Source organism: Xyrauchen texanus, chromosome 35 (assembly GCF_025860055.1).
Source record: "Xyrauchen texanus isolate HMW12.3.18 chromosome 35, RBS_HiC_50CHRs, whole genome shotgun sequence".
NCBI lineage: Eukaryota > Metazoa > Chordata > Actinopteri > Cypriniformes > Catostomidae > Xyrauchen > Xyrauchen texanus.
The window spans coordinates 26016614-26031856 of record NC_068310.1 but is presented as its reverse complement, the minus strand read 5'-3'; positions in this window follow the sequence as shown (position 1 = coordinate 26031856).

Sequence of the window (15243 nt, the reverse complement as noted above, 5' to 3'; positions counted from 1 at the left end):
GCACTTATAGAAGGGTGCAAACAACTCACTCAAGCCAACACCATTCATTGTGAATTAGATCTGAACTGGTGACTGGCTGATTGATCAAGGCAGAGGGGGAAGCTACATTGTCAGGTCTAATATTCACCAAATCGGTCTGGCTGACGTCTCAGTGCTGTGGCACTTCAAACAATGGGGGGGGAGGGTGTGTTGGTGCAGAATAACGTTAATCCCCCACATCCCTGCCACCAACCACCTACTACAGTTGGGGGACGCCTCTGGAAGCTTCCTTTGGGGTCCCTCAAGATGCATTGCGTTCGCTAAAATAGCCCTGTCACCACTCCTTTACACACACACGTTCTCATACCCAATCCAATCTGGCGACACACGCTTCCCCCTCCAAATTACAAATGCACAAATAACCATGATTCAAGACACGGTGGTATTCTCACGGGTACCACAAAGAAGGCATTTACTAGCCACAATTAGAGGTAAAATAACAAATTCAAATCATTCTGTAATATTCTTAAACCTTGGAGAGCGGATTTTAAATGAGAAAATACACTTGCATGCCTTGAAGCAATTGCAAACACATGCACACCCAAGAAACAATTTGTCTCATATTGCTTGATGTGAGAAGGCTTGCTGCAAATATGCTGTAAACAGGCAGTGCTGAGACCTGACTTGTCATATAACAGCTCCAGATATCGATCGAGGCCTCTAATCCCCCCACACACGTGTGGAGTGAGCAGTGGGCGGCTGGACATAGCCTGCAGCCTCTGAGAGCATGGAGGAGAGGGAAAGAGAGATGGATGGGAGGGGTTGCTGGATTGGAGAAGGGGAGTGGAAGTATGGTGGAGGTTGGCAGTGTGTGCCTGGGGTTTGGACAGAACCTGTCAGAGAAACTGTGAGGCTGATGGGGAGAGGGGGACCACATGAGTAGATTTAAATATATAAACCTTTCAAACGCAAAGTGTGTGAGAGAAATCAAAGTGCATGAGCTGTTGCCTTCAAGTGCACCTGGGAAGCTCTGACTTTTGATTTAGCCACTGCTGCATATTCAAGTCGGAAACCAAATACAGAAGTAGCCATAAAAAATGAACGACAGTAAAAGTGGAAAATTTAAAAGCTTTTATTGTGTTCTTGGACCAATTTCATTTAATTTTTGCCAAGATTCCCAAGTCAGGTTTGTTTTTTTGTTTTTTTTAAGTACAATGATACTATTGTTGTACAATTTTTCTTATTAGAATGTTATCTTGACCTACATTTTTGGAGTTTTTGAACTTTGTGGAAAAAAGTAAGTAAATAGAAGCTGTGCATGCATGACTGGAAATTCAAGGCATTACCAATATAACCATTAGTTGATTTACATAATGCCAACTCCAAATGGTAAGTTATTAGCTTAACTATAATAAACACTTTAAAGGAAAATGAAAATTCTCACATCATTTACTCAACCTCATGCCATTCCAAATGTGTATGACTTTCTTCTGCTGAACACAAACAAAGATATTTAGAAAATATCTCATCTGCAGATCCATTCAATGCAAGTAAATGGTGGCCAGAACTCGGAAGGTCCAAAAAGCACATAAAAGCAGCATAAAAGTAATCCATATTACTCCAATGGTTAAATTCATGTCTTCGGAAGTGATTTTACTATAAATTCTCCTCCGTTCCGAGTAGGTGGTGAAATGCATGAAGAATGGAGAGAAGAGGGGTGTACACTTACACTTACTGTAAGAGGGGTGATGAAAGTGGACATTTTTGGTTAAAAAAGTACTTAATTTATGATATTCTTCTCATCCACACCTATCATATCGCTTCAGAAGACAAGAATAAAACCTCTGGAGTTACATATGGATTACTTTTATGCTGCCTCTATGTGCTTTTTGTAGCTTCAAAGTTCTGGTCACCATTCACATGCATTCAGTGGATCAACAAAGCTGAGACATTTTTCGTTTGTGTTCAAATGATGAAAGCATTTTCATTTTTGGCTGAACTATCCCTTTAATATAACTTAAATACAGCATTAAAAATTAAAAAAAAATGTGCAAAATAATTTGCTACAATCTACAACTTACGTTCCACCATCTTTCAGGCTCGGGTTTCATTGAAAATATAAATTTTCTAGTTAAAATTGTATGACTCTTCTTGGTCATTAATTTTCACATAACTGGTAAGTAAGATATTTCTGACTACATTTGAAGGCAGTATTAAAGGCAATGAGGAACAAAGACTTTTGAACTGTCTCATGCATTCCCACTGCCGCTCTTCTCAAACTCCCACGCCACCAGCATCACAGGTCTCCGACAATCTTAGACCATCAATATTTGGGTGTAAAAGGAGATGCACCTTGATGAGTTGTATCCAAACGATTATTGACTGATCTCTGTGGCGTGCAGATTTGCCAGAGGAAAACCCTTAAGGCACTTCTGCCCTCAAGGACCAGTGTCAAGTAAGCTGGTACGTGACTTATCAAACCATGACAGAAATATAACAGCTCATTTTGAAATTTATGTTTTATATCAGCCATTGATCATGCTGCTCAGGCTTTACCTTAAGAATGCCTGATCCCTCAATACCTTTATAATAATGTAGCAAAGTTTAATTGCAAAGAGAATTAAATGTGAAGCCCGAACAGCAATAGCTTAATGGCTAATAGGGACCCATATAAACAAGTAACATTAAAAAAAAAAAAACAGGAAAAATTGGCCAGTAATTGACACAAGTAAATGCAGATTCATATGCTTGGCCCACACATATAAGCATATGGCACAGTTGAAAATAGGTCTACTTAATGTGCACACATACACTCACCTAAAGGATTATTAGGAACACCTGTTCAATTTCTCATTAATGCAATTATCTAATCAACCAATCACATGGCAGTTGCTTCAATGCATTTAGGGGTGTGGTCCTGGTCAAGACAATCTCCTGAACTCCAAACAGAATGTCAGAATGGGAAAGAAAGGTGATTTAAGCAATTTTGAGCGTGGCATGGTTGTTGGTGCCAGACGGGCCGGTCTGAGTATTTCACAATCTGCTCAGTTACTGGGATTTTCACGCACAACCATTCCTAGGGTTTACAAAGAATGGTGTGAAAAGGGAAAAACATCCAGTATGCGGCAGTCCTGTGGGCTGAAAATGCCTTGTTGATGCTAGAGGTCAGAGGAGAATGGGCCGACTGATTCAAGCTGATAGAAGAGCAACTTTGCCTGAAATAACCACTCGTTACAACCGAGGTATTCAGCAAAGCATTTGTGAAGCCACAACACGCACAACCTTGAGGCGGATGGGCTACAACAGCAGAAGACCCCACCGGGTACCACTCATCTCCACTACAAATAGGAAAAAGAGGCTACAATTTGCAAGAGCTCACCAAAATTGGACAGTTGAAGACTGGAAAAATGTTGCCTGGTCTGATGAGTCTCGATTTCTGTTGAGACATTCAGATGGTAGAGTCAGAATTTGGCGTAAACAGAATGAGAACATGGATCCATCATGCCTTGTTACCACTGTGCAGGCTGGTGGTGGTGGTGTAATGGTGTGGGGGATGTTTTCTTGGCACACTTTAGGCCCCTTAGTGCCAATTGGGCATCGTTTAAATGCCACGGCCTACCTGAGCATTGTTTCTGACCATGTCCATCCCTTTATGGCCACCATGTACCCATCCTCTGATGGCTACTTCCAGCAGGATAATGCACCATGTCACAAAGCTCGAATCATTTCAAATTGGTTTCTTGAACATGACAATGAGTTCACTGTACTAAAATGGCCTCCACAGTCACCAGATCTCAACCCAATAGAGCATCTTTGGGATGTGGTGGAACGGGAGCTTCGTGCCCTGGATGTGCATCCCACAAATCTCCATCAACTGCAAGATGCTATCCTATCAATATGGGCCAACATTTCTAAAGAATGCTTTCAGCACCTTGTTGAATCAATGCCACGTAGAATTAAGGCAGTTCTGAAGGCGAAAGGGGGTCAAACACAGTATTAGTATGGTGTTCCTAATAATCCTTTAGGTGAGTGTACTTTGGTACAAACCTCATTACAACACAGTTCATTTCAAATGTCTGCACCATTAAACTATGTGTTATTATTCAGGTAGCATGCTATAAACACATATACTTTAATTTGCAAATGATCATAACTAATTAGGAAATTGTTTCTCCTTGACAGCAGCTGACCTTAAAAAGAAAACAGGCCATAAAAGTCTGTTTACACTAACATCCACTTTAACAAGTCTGCATTGAGCTATGAATTGTAGTCTTGACACATTTCGAAAGGTAACAAAGTACAAAATGAGCTTTCAAGTTTACTTTCACATACTGTAGAATTCACATAAACTTGCATAATGTACATTTCGGCGTATGTATCTGTGACATCATTCATTAATCTCTCCTGTAAAAAATGTCTGTAATTTTAATGGTAAAAGACATAATAAAACGTTAATTGATTAATGAATATCAACTGTAAAGTATACAGTATTTATTTTTTTGCCATTAATTGTACAGTAAAATCATAACTTTTACATCTAACATATGTAATTTTTACAACATTTTATTTTAAAAACTGCTGCATTGTCTTAAAATACAATAAAAATGTTTACTGTTAAAATGTTAATTAATGAATATCAACTGTAAAATATATATATAAAAAAATTCATTATATTTTAAGACAATACAGCAGTTTTTAAAATAAAATGTTGTAAAAATTACATTTGTTAGATGTAAAAATTCTGATTTTACTGTATAATTAATGGCAAAAAAAAAAAAAAATACATTATGTTTAACAAGAGAGTACATGTACTTTTTACATTAAATATTTTTTTTAAATTACAGTAAAAAACAATAATCGGGCATTTCCACAATTCCCTGCATGAACCATCATATTTAATTATATTTTATGGGAATAGTTACGTTACTTCTTCTTCTGTTTTATATTTAATGTTATTTAGTTAATGTTTACAGCATTATTTAAATTTCACATGTGTTACCCTGATGGTGTTTAGTGTTTGTGTGAGTGACACTGAGCACTGTCACTATATGTTTATTGGTTTTTGCTCCTGGAAGAGCCACTATTAGTGAACTGCATGTCATCATGTGCTCTTCTGTAATTTTTTACGGTGATTAACAAAACCTTATAAAGTAAAAAGCAGATTTTTACAGTTTCAGAAGGTTTATATCAAGTTTAAGAAATTTAACAGACTTTTTATTTTATTTTTTACAGTGCTATCATGGTCATGGAAATTAGTTTTAAGCTGTAAAATGTACAGGTCATTCTGTAAAGTTGTTTACATTTTTACTGTATTTTTTACATAATTATTATGGTAGCCACAGCTGCCAGTGTGTTTGTTTTTGTTTTGTTTTGTTTTTAGTAAACGCAACAGGATTGTCTTTTTTACAGTGTATCTTTTACATTTTGGATGAAAACTGCAGACTTTTTAATACTCAGAATAAACATCTTTAAACTTGTGAATGCCAGTGGTGGACAGTAACGAAGTAAATGTAATTCGTTACTGTACTTAAGTAGCTTTTTTGAGTATCTGTACTTTACTGAAGTATTTAAATTTGGGGAGACTTTTACTTTAACTCCACTACATTTCAAAGTCAAATATCTTTTTACTCTACTACATTTTCAAAATCAGTCGTTCCTTTTTATTTATGAGTGGATAAAAACGTAACTGGTCAAACGAGCCACCAATCACAGTACAGCGCACAGGCTTTGTTTTGAACTTGCCTTGGCGGCATCTACTAAGCAGGGGTGCGTTTCCCAAAAGCATCGTTAGCCAACTATGGTCGTAAGTTCCGTCGTTGTCATCGTAGTTCAACGAGTCGGTGTTTCCCGAAACCATCATTCCAACGAACATTCGCAAACAGCATTGCAGAGTTGTGTGGTTGGGACGACAGCTCTCGACTTGTGGTTTGAAGCAGAGTTTCTTGTTATTATAACATGTGGGCTTAATAAATTATTATCTTGAGCCAAATAAGCAAGATGACATTCAGTACAATCAGTATCTTTTATTTAGAAGACATACAAATGTCCTTTATGTCTTTTAGTTTGTCAATAGATTTAAAGCACCGTTTTTGAAGAGTGCACATGTGTGAACGTGCTCTAGTGCGCAAGAACGAGCCTATGATTGAATCTGGAAATAAAGCAAATAACTGAGAAAAATATGAGATAGTCCTCAGATGACATGTCCGTAATTTATAGCAAAACATCTAGCATTAATTCGATCGCAAACAGATTCATTAAAAGTAGTTTTTACTCCACCACATGTGTGACATCATTAACCAACGTGGTTGAACAACCAATTTGCGACAGTACGGTTTCGGGACACAGTCGTGACTAGCAAGTTGATTTCTTCAACAGTGCATTGTACTACGGTAGAGGAGCAGCAAGTTACGTCGTTGTACGGGAAACGCACCCCAGAGCCGTTAAATATGACAGTTGCGAACATAGACGGTTGCGACAGTGATCTCGCCGCCGCGCGGTCACGTGATTCGTGTAGCTCTCAATAGTTCCAAACAAATTGCATTGTCAATGATTTTAAGCGGGGCAGAGAGCAGCAGCTATTAATGCAGCAATTATCGGTAAATATTGACACATAATGTACATCGCTTATTATGTTGACACTAAAATGACTTGCATATAATAGCATTTTTTTTCTGGGGAGTAGCAGAAACACTGCATTAATACGTTTTTGTGTTTAATTTTGGAGGAAAATTGGCTGCTCCCATAACATAGAATATATATATATATATATATATATATATATATATATATATATATATATATATATATATTTGAATTGAATACATTTTTTGTGTGTTTAATTTTGGAGGAAGGGACTGTTCCCATAAGGTATAATACATTTACAGTATTTACTGTATATATTTTTCTCGAGTGTCTATGGTCATAATTATTAACATCCTAATGTTATGATACATTCACATAAACCTGCACAACACCATTGAATATATATATATATATATATATATATATATATATATATATATATATATATATATATATATATATATATATATATACATATACATATATATATATATATATATATATATATATATATATATGTGTGTATATATATATATATATATATCATATATGTGCAGGTTATATGATATATCATATATTAGATGTTAGTGATATGACCATGACTGAATATATATACAGTAATACTGTAAATGTATTATGCTATGGAACAGTCCCTCTCCAAAATTAACACGCAAAATGTATTCAATTCATATATACATATATATGTATGTATATATATATATATGTACCTATATATATATATGTATATATATATATATATATATATATATATATACTATATATATATATATATATACATATATATATGATATATATATATACTATATATATATATATATATATATATATATATATATATATATATATATATATATATATATATTATATATATATATATATATATATATATATATATATATATATATATATATATATATATATATATATCTCTGACTAATTAATGTCATTTTATTAATAGATTGGTGTGCCAAGATTGACACTAGTCTTCATGTAGACTGAGTTAAGCAAGAGTCTTGTGACAAATTATAATAGCACATTATGGCCATAAAAAATCATAGTACTTGGATACTTAAGTACATTTGAAGGCAAGTACTTTTGTACTTTTACTCAAGTGAATGTTTAAAGGCAGCACTTTTACTTTTACTTGAGTAATATTTTACCTTGAGTATCTTTACTTTAACTCAAGTACATGGTATGTGTACTTCGTCCACCACTGGTGAATGCTCACAACAAAACAGAATGCTTGATTTGAGTTGATTCTGAGTATGTATTACATTGATTAGAGATAAAGGAGGAGTGGCATTGAAGCATTACCTCAGAGTCTTAGAGTCGTGCAGATCCATAATTCACTACGCATGTGTATGTACCGATGCATTGGTATTCACATTTATGCTCAGGTCAGAGCAACAGCCAAAGAGGGAAGAAAGAAGAGAGATGCTACTGGTGCAGGAAAGCAGAGAAACAAAACAGAGAACTTGACAAAGAAGAGAGAACGGATGTTAGAGAGTGGACCGTGTCATTGTGCAATGTCTAAAGATGTCATGACACAAAATTGATCCATGAAGAGAAAATTCACATCTTAAAACAACATGAAATCAAGATTTATCCTATTTAATTTCTTATTATACTGGACATTCCTGGTCTTACATTGCATGATTTATCTGTGCATGCTACTTCAAAGAAAAAAGAAATATGTGTCTTTGTAAAAATGTGTCTGCCTAACTTGCTCCACTTCTGAAACGATTTCACTTTTCGGCTGTCTGATGTCACAGTCACAAACCCTTTATTTTTCAACCCCTTCCTTAACCACCTGGCTCCATTCTGTCTATTTAAGGGAATATTCCGGATTCAATACAAGTTAAGCTCAGTCGACAGCATTTGAGGCATAATGTTTATTACAACAAAAATACATTTGGACTTGTCCCACCTTTTCTTAAAAAAAAAAAGCAAAGATCAAGGTTACAGTTTACAATGGAAGTGAATGGGGGATACTCATTGTTTCAAAAGTATATAAGTATATAACAATATGCATGTAAACATAATTTTAGTTTGATAAAACTGCTTAGTTACCTTTTCTGTGTAAAGTTATAGCCAATTTTACAACTTCATAGCCATGACAGTATATGACTGTAAAAATGGCATTTTAAACAACTTCACAGCTCATATAATATATGAGTTTTAACAGAAGAATTAATGTAAGTGCTTTTATAAAATAGAAAATTACACTTCAAATTTTTTGCCTTTAAACTCACCAAAAAATTGGCCACATTCACTTCCACTGTAGTGCCTTACTGTAACTTCGAGTTTTGCTTTTTTCAAGTATGGGAGGGATTTTTTTGTGGTAATCAACATTATGCCACAAATGTTGTTCATTGAGCTTAACTTGTATTGAACCCAGAACTTTCCATTAAGAGACCTCCGATAAAAATCAGAAGCTGGAAAAACAACTATACTATAATGAAACATTTGCGATTTATACAATGCGATCCAAACGTCTGCATGCAACAACATGAGGGTGAGTAAATGATGACAGAACTTTTATTTTTGGCTCCTTTGTACACTTCTAATGTATTACAGCACATACGTAGTGTTTATTTGTTTGCTAAACCACAGCCCCTCCTGTTTAATTGCTCCTCCCCTACCCCATTTCTCACACTCTCTCCTTATCGCCCATCTCATTGGAATTCTGCGTGCCCTTTGTCTGTCTTATTAAGAACATCTCTTTGGTGCAATTAGTTTCACCTATTTCTGTATCTACATTGCACTGCAAAGCAGTGGAACTGCTCCCTCCGTTAAGGAGCCTTTAACTTCCATCACGTCTCACAAAGCAGCCTCTCTTGCTTGTTTGCCATTACTCCTTTATCAACAGGCCGTTTCCTCCGTTAACCATAACAAGAGTGAAGGCAGATTAAAGCAGGAAGAGAGAGAGAAAAAGAAGCAGAGAAGAGGGGGGTTTAGGGGGAGACGCTCGACTGGTTGGCTGACAAACAGAGGGTCCCTCTAGAGTGCAGGCAGAGGAAGAAGGAGAGCAAAAAGAAGAGCAGAGTTTGATGTGGGTAGCCGTGCTCAATCTCCCCCTCACCCCCCTCATTTCAGCAGAAAATCTATGCTCGCTCTCTTAGTATTCCTCCCGTCCTCTTCTGAAGCCTCTATAGGCTCGGTCAGACAACTGGGCTGCTGTTGAGGCCCGGACCAAGATCAGCGGGGTGGTGGGATTTTCAGAAGGGGAGAGGGAAAGAGAAGGGGAGTGTTTGCTTCTGGCTGTCAGAAGTGACAGGAGGCCAAGCGACTTAAAACCTCACCGGGGACTTCAGTTGGACAAGCCCTGTCTCCTCTCCTTGTCCTCACTCCATTTTTTTCTTTTGTATCATTGTCTTGTCTCGTATGTACCAGTGATATTTTGTCCACTGACTGACATATTGTAACCGATCATGTGGTGCTTAATGATTAATTGTCAAATTATAGTGTTTTTGTTTGTACTTTCTTCAGAACAGACAATTGTTTTGTGTTTCTCAGCCAAGGCTCATTAAATGAACCTATTGCCTTGTTCTAAACCTTAGCGAGCTGCCTTGCATTATGTTGCCCACATAGGCAGCTGCCTTCTAAGTAAGCATCCTAATTGGATCTAAAAATAAAAATGCAACCTAAAAAGTGGTTTGGAATCTGCACATGAAGTGCAAAGGTGACTCACAATTGATTAAAATAGAGTTTGACGTTAATATGTGGCTCAGATAATGATGTGCCATTCTAATAAACAAAACATACATAAAACAAATATTTGGTTAAATAGTAAATTTTTAATTAGGTTGACATTTTATATTAATCTGTTCAGTATTGAATGAAACATTTATAAAAAAAAAAAGCATGTCACACTCTCATCATATTCTCCAATGGATACATATAGTGCTGCCTCAGTGTGATTTTGTCCAAAATAAGGTATCTTGGAACAGATTTAAAAACGCTAACTTACAACAACGAAAGTGAATGGTGACTGAGGCTAATATTTTGCCTAACATCTTCTTCTAAAAAGAAGGAAAGTCATAATGCTTTGGAACAACATTAAGCTGAGTAATTGAATTATATTTTCAATTTTTGCATAACTATCTCTTTAAAACCCTGTCTTGGTAGGCAGCTCACTATGTTTTGGAACAGAGCTAATGTTTCCAAGTTCCACACGAGTAAATACAGACTTCTACCCAACTCTACTGCAACCCCACCTCCTGAAAACCCACAACACTACCACACCTGGTTCCCAAATCCCGGCCACCCCAACAGGGGCGTGTCTAGGGGGAGGCTGGGGGAGGCAGTGCCTCCCCTAGGACAAGCTCTGCATCCCCTGAGAATTTGAGAAATAATCTGTCCATCTGATGATAAATTACAATTTAAAAGTGGATTGTTTTGTGCATATTTTTCCATCGCTAGCAGATGAGTGAGGTCTGACACAACAAAAATCCAGTTTGGCGCTGTTTCACAGTGCGCGCGAGCTCGGCGTACGTGCTCAGAAAAAGTGCATTATGTCAGAACAGAATGCCAATGAAATGTTTACCTGGCAGAGCTTTAAAGCACGAGCAAACAATGAACTTTTGTGATTGCGAATAAGTGCAGTGTCCTGTGAGTGTAACTCTACCGCTGCATTAACATATGATGTGAATGTACGTCGAGTTTTCGGGGACTGATCGAGGTGCCAGAACTGCAGCTGATAGAATGTGCGGCGATGAGAAAGCAGTGTGCAGTGCACTGTATGCGGTGCACGAGCAGCACGAGATGCTTTCACATATGCTGCGTTACTTTGTAGGCTAACTGATCCGCGGCTGTACTGTACCAGAAACACATAGGCATACTCACAATTTTGTTTATTTCAAATCCAGAAGTTATCAGCAACTTTTATTTAAAAAAAAAAGTTTTGTCAGCATTGCGATTCTCTTTGTACACATAGGCCTACTCTATACACTCTTTAATAGACATATTTACGTTAAAACCCAATTTAATCAACGTATTCAATGCATTACTTCTATACAGATGTATATATTAATTTGCTCGAACAATTACGTGGAAAAATATTTAACCATGTATTTATATTAAAATCGCAAACATTTTAAATTAAAACTTAAAATTGACAAAAACAGCAGACTCATACCTTTTCTTTTGCATTTAAATTTTAATACAATAAATCTTGCATTTCACAAAGAACTTGTTTTTCCACCTCCACAAATGAGACTAGAGTCGTTCATTATCCCGCCTTGTTGAGATAAATTTTAGTTTTCCTTGCTTTACCCTGGTCTTAAAGTAAAAATGAGACTGTGAAAAATAGTAGTATTTAATTAAATACATTTATCTAAGTCTATTTTGACTATAGATCTCAAAACTCAAAAAAAAAGTAGCCCCTTAAATAAAAAACGATCAGTCCTAACTAGAACGTTCATTAAAAAAAATGTAGCCTATTGCTATTGCTATAGTTCTTTTTCTACCTTGAGCCGCATTCTCACCCCTCTCCGAAGATCAATGCTGCATTCAAGGAAGAGAGATTTGGTAATTTTGGCACACGAAAAGAAAATCACAAAATGTCTGGACATGAATCAGTTTGTTTCTGAATTTGCCAAGACTAGCCGCAGACTGGTCCTGTAGATAGGATACACTGGATGTACTACAATAGTTCACAAAAAGGGTAAAATAATAATAAAAAAATAAATAAAAAAAGTTATGTTGCCTCTGCTAATCATATCATAATTTCAATTCTAATAGTTTAACAAAAATAGCTTTTATTTCAACTCTCTAGGTCTCCTGACCCCCTGTAGCCTAATATGTTATGTTTTCTTTTATATAGGCCTACTGTTTACATTTACATTTATTCATTTAGCAGACACTTTTATCCAAAGCCACTTACAACCAGAGAATAACATTAAAATACTGTTCTCATATCGTTCAAATGAGCATATCAAAATGTTTTACCTGGGGCCGCATTCACAAAGAATCTTATAAGAGGCTACAAGTAGCTTCATAACTTTAGACTCCTAATGTGTTTTACTAAGAGTAATTCACGAAGCATTTTAGCCCTAAAAGTAGCACCTAAGTCTGGAACAGCTTAGAAGAAACAAATTAATTTACCTCTTGTCTATACAAACGTGACTTCAGATTCATTTAAAAAAACTCTCTCGTCTCGGTTGCCTACTCGTGTAGCACGTCTTCTCACAAGCAAACACCTGTCACTCATCACCAGGCAATCACCGTGATCTGATATATGAATCTGTCAATAATAATAATAAATAATAATAATATCATCATCATCATATTATTAATGTTGACCTGGTTTAACTAACTTTTATGTGATAGCCCTATAGTCTAATAGGGGCCCTGCTTAGAAAAAGATATGCACTAAAACAGATTGTGTGTAGTATAGCTTAATTTTGCGCCGATTTTTTCAATTGTTTATGTTGCCCCCCCCCCCAAACAAGCCAAATGCCCGCCCAAACATGATATCCTGGTAACCCCTCTGCACCCCAAATTCCCTCTTCTATCTGTCACCTTGAGCTTTACTGTCATGCTTCTGTGATCACTCTATAAAGGTCAGCGCGTGTAGCCACTGTCATTACCTGTCACTCTCACTGCTGCGCTCGTTCTCTCTCTCCTCTGTCATGCATTTATTTCCTAAGCTCTGGAAGACAGATCAAAGTGCCATCCTTAGTTGGGCTTTGAAGGTTACAAGCGGATTGGGGTGATCTCCCAGCAGAGTCGCATGAGAGACAGAGAAACACTGGGTGGAACAGGCGGTGGCTAAATGTTCTAGTGTAAGTGACAGTCATTCTGTGGCTACGAATTAACAGGGCTATCCATCAGTGTGTCATTAAGCGTTAGGCTCCTATTTGCATCCAGGACACTATTTTAGTGTGAGCTGACAGGTTAGTAACAGTAGGGGAACCAGCTGGAGTTAACCAGTGGGGTAGATGTACTTGTCCATTTAAATCTGAATAATAAGCACTAACTGTGATAGAAATCATATGTTGCTTAGTTGGAACCTAATTGTGATCAACTGGAATTAAATTTTCTTTAATATCATGGGTTTTGTTTTTGTTTTTTTTCCCCATTAAAAAAGTTTTACTCCTACAGAAATTAATTGTAATTTTGAAACATTTGTTAAAATCATGAGCACTTACCAGTTGAGAACTCTTATCATATCAATAACCTTATAAAAGCTGTTTTATTCAACATGGGAGAGGGCTCTCATGGGGGCTGCCATTTTAGAATCACATGACCAGCTGAATACTACTCACATTGTTTAATCTCAGTAACCATCTTTTTATTGGATAATTTCACTTTTGGATTAAATGAATCATGGCTGACTGTGAATAGTACTGTACATTTCTACAATGGCATCTGTAACTGAAAATTATTGATTTTGAATGATGCTGCATCCACTGCACAAGGTGTCATTGTAAGTTCAAGATGACACAAACAAAAAGTTACTGAGTGCACCTTTAAAGGGATAGTATACCCAAAATTGAGATTTCTGTCATAATTTTCTGGGGAAATAAACTGAATGGTTTAGTTGAAGTTGTCTATCCAAATAAATTGGACAGTTCACCCAAAAATGAAAATTCTGTCATTATTTACTTATCCTAATGTTGTTCCAAACCTGTTTGACTTTCTTTCTTCAGTGGAATGCAAAACGATATTTGTGTCTGAAGTGAAAGGATGCAATGAAAGTGAATGGCAACATTCTGCCTAATATCTTCTTTTGTGTTCCATGGAAGAAAGAGAACAATATTTTTGCAACATTATTGAGGACACATCTGCAAAAGTATGGCTCAAATAAAAGTCTGCAGACCTTGAATGGGAAACCTTCATCTCTCTTGGTGTCTTCATTCAGACAGGGGTACTCAGAGTTTAGGAAAAGATAGATAGCATATATTTTTAGTTCAGATTAGATATACATTATTCTTGTATTTTCTTGTTTTATATACACAGTGTAGGCATTGGTTAATCATGGGTACACTGAGATCTGCATTTGAGACTAAAATGAAAGCAAAATAAATCCAATAATGATTTGTAATTCAATAATTCATTTCAAGTTCTCTGCTTTTTCAATTAGCTGAAGTCGTGCTCTTACTGTAATACCTGTTCTCTTGATTTTTAAGCTATTTTAATATTTTTATTTTATTTTTATATAATTTTTTCTCAATGTGTGTATTACATTTTATTTCATTTCATGTTCTTAATTGTTTTTGTTTTTTTTTATCTTGTATTTTCTTAAAAATGTATATGTAAAGCACTTTGAATTGCCATTTTGTGTGAAAGGTGCTATGCCTTTTAAATTCCGTTTGGTGAAATTTCGCACAACTTTTTCCTGATTGGGTCACATAAAGAAAGGTGTGAACAGGACTATATGTAGTAGTGGCATGGACATATATTTTTTTTTGTGATGCTTTACAAATTCATTAACAAATGTTGTATGCTAATGGAAGATTTAATCAATTTGATAACAGCAGAAAATGTCAAAATTCCTTGCTGTTTTCAAATTGCAAGGTGATGGCGGAAAAGAGTCGCTAAAGCAAAAGGAAAGCAAACACAGGTGTGTCTTTATCAACTCGAAGGTAAGGACTAATCAATGGCAAACTTTAATCAGATATGATCAATTATTCATGGCCTGAGGCCTAGCCATCCCAT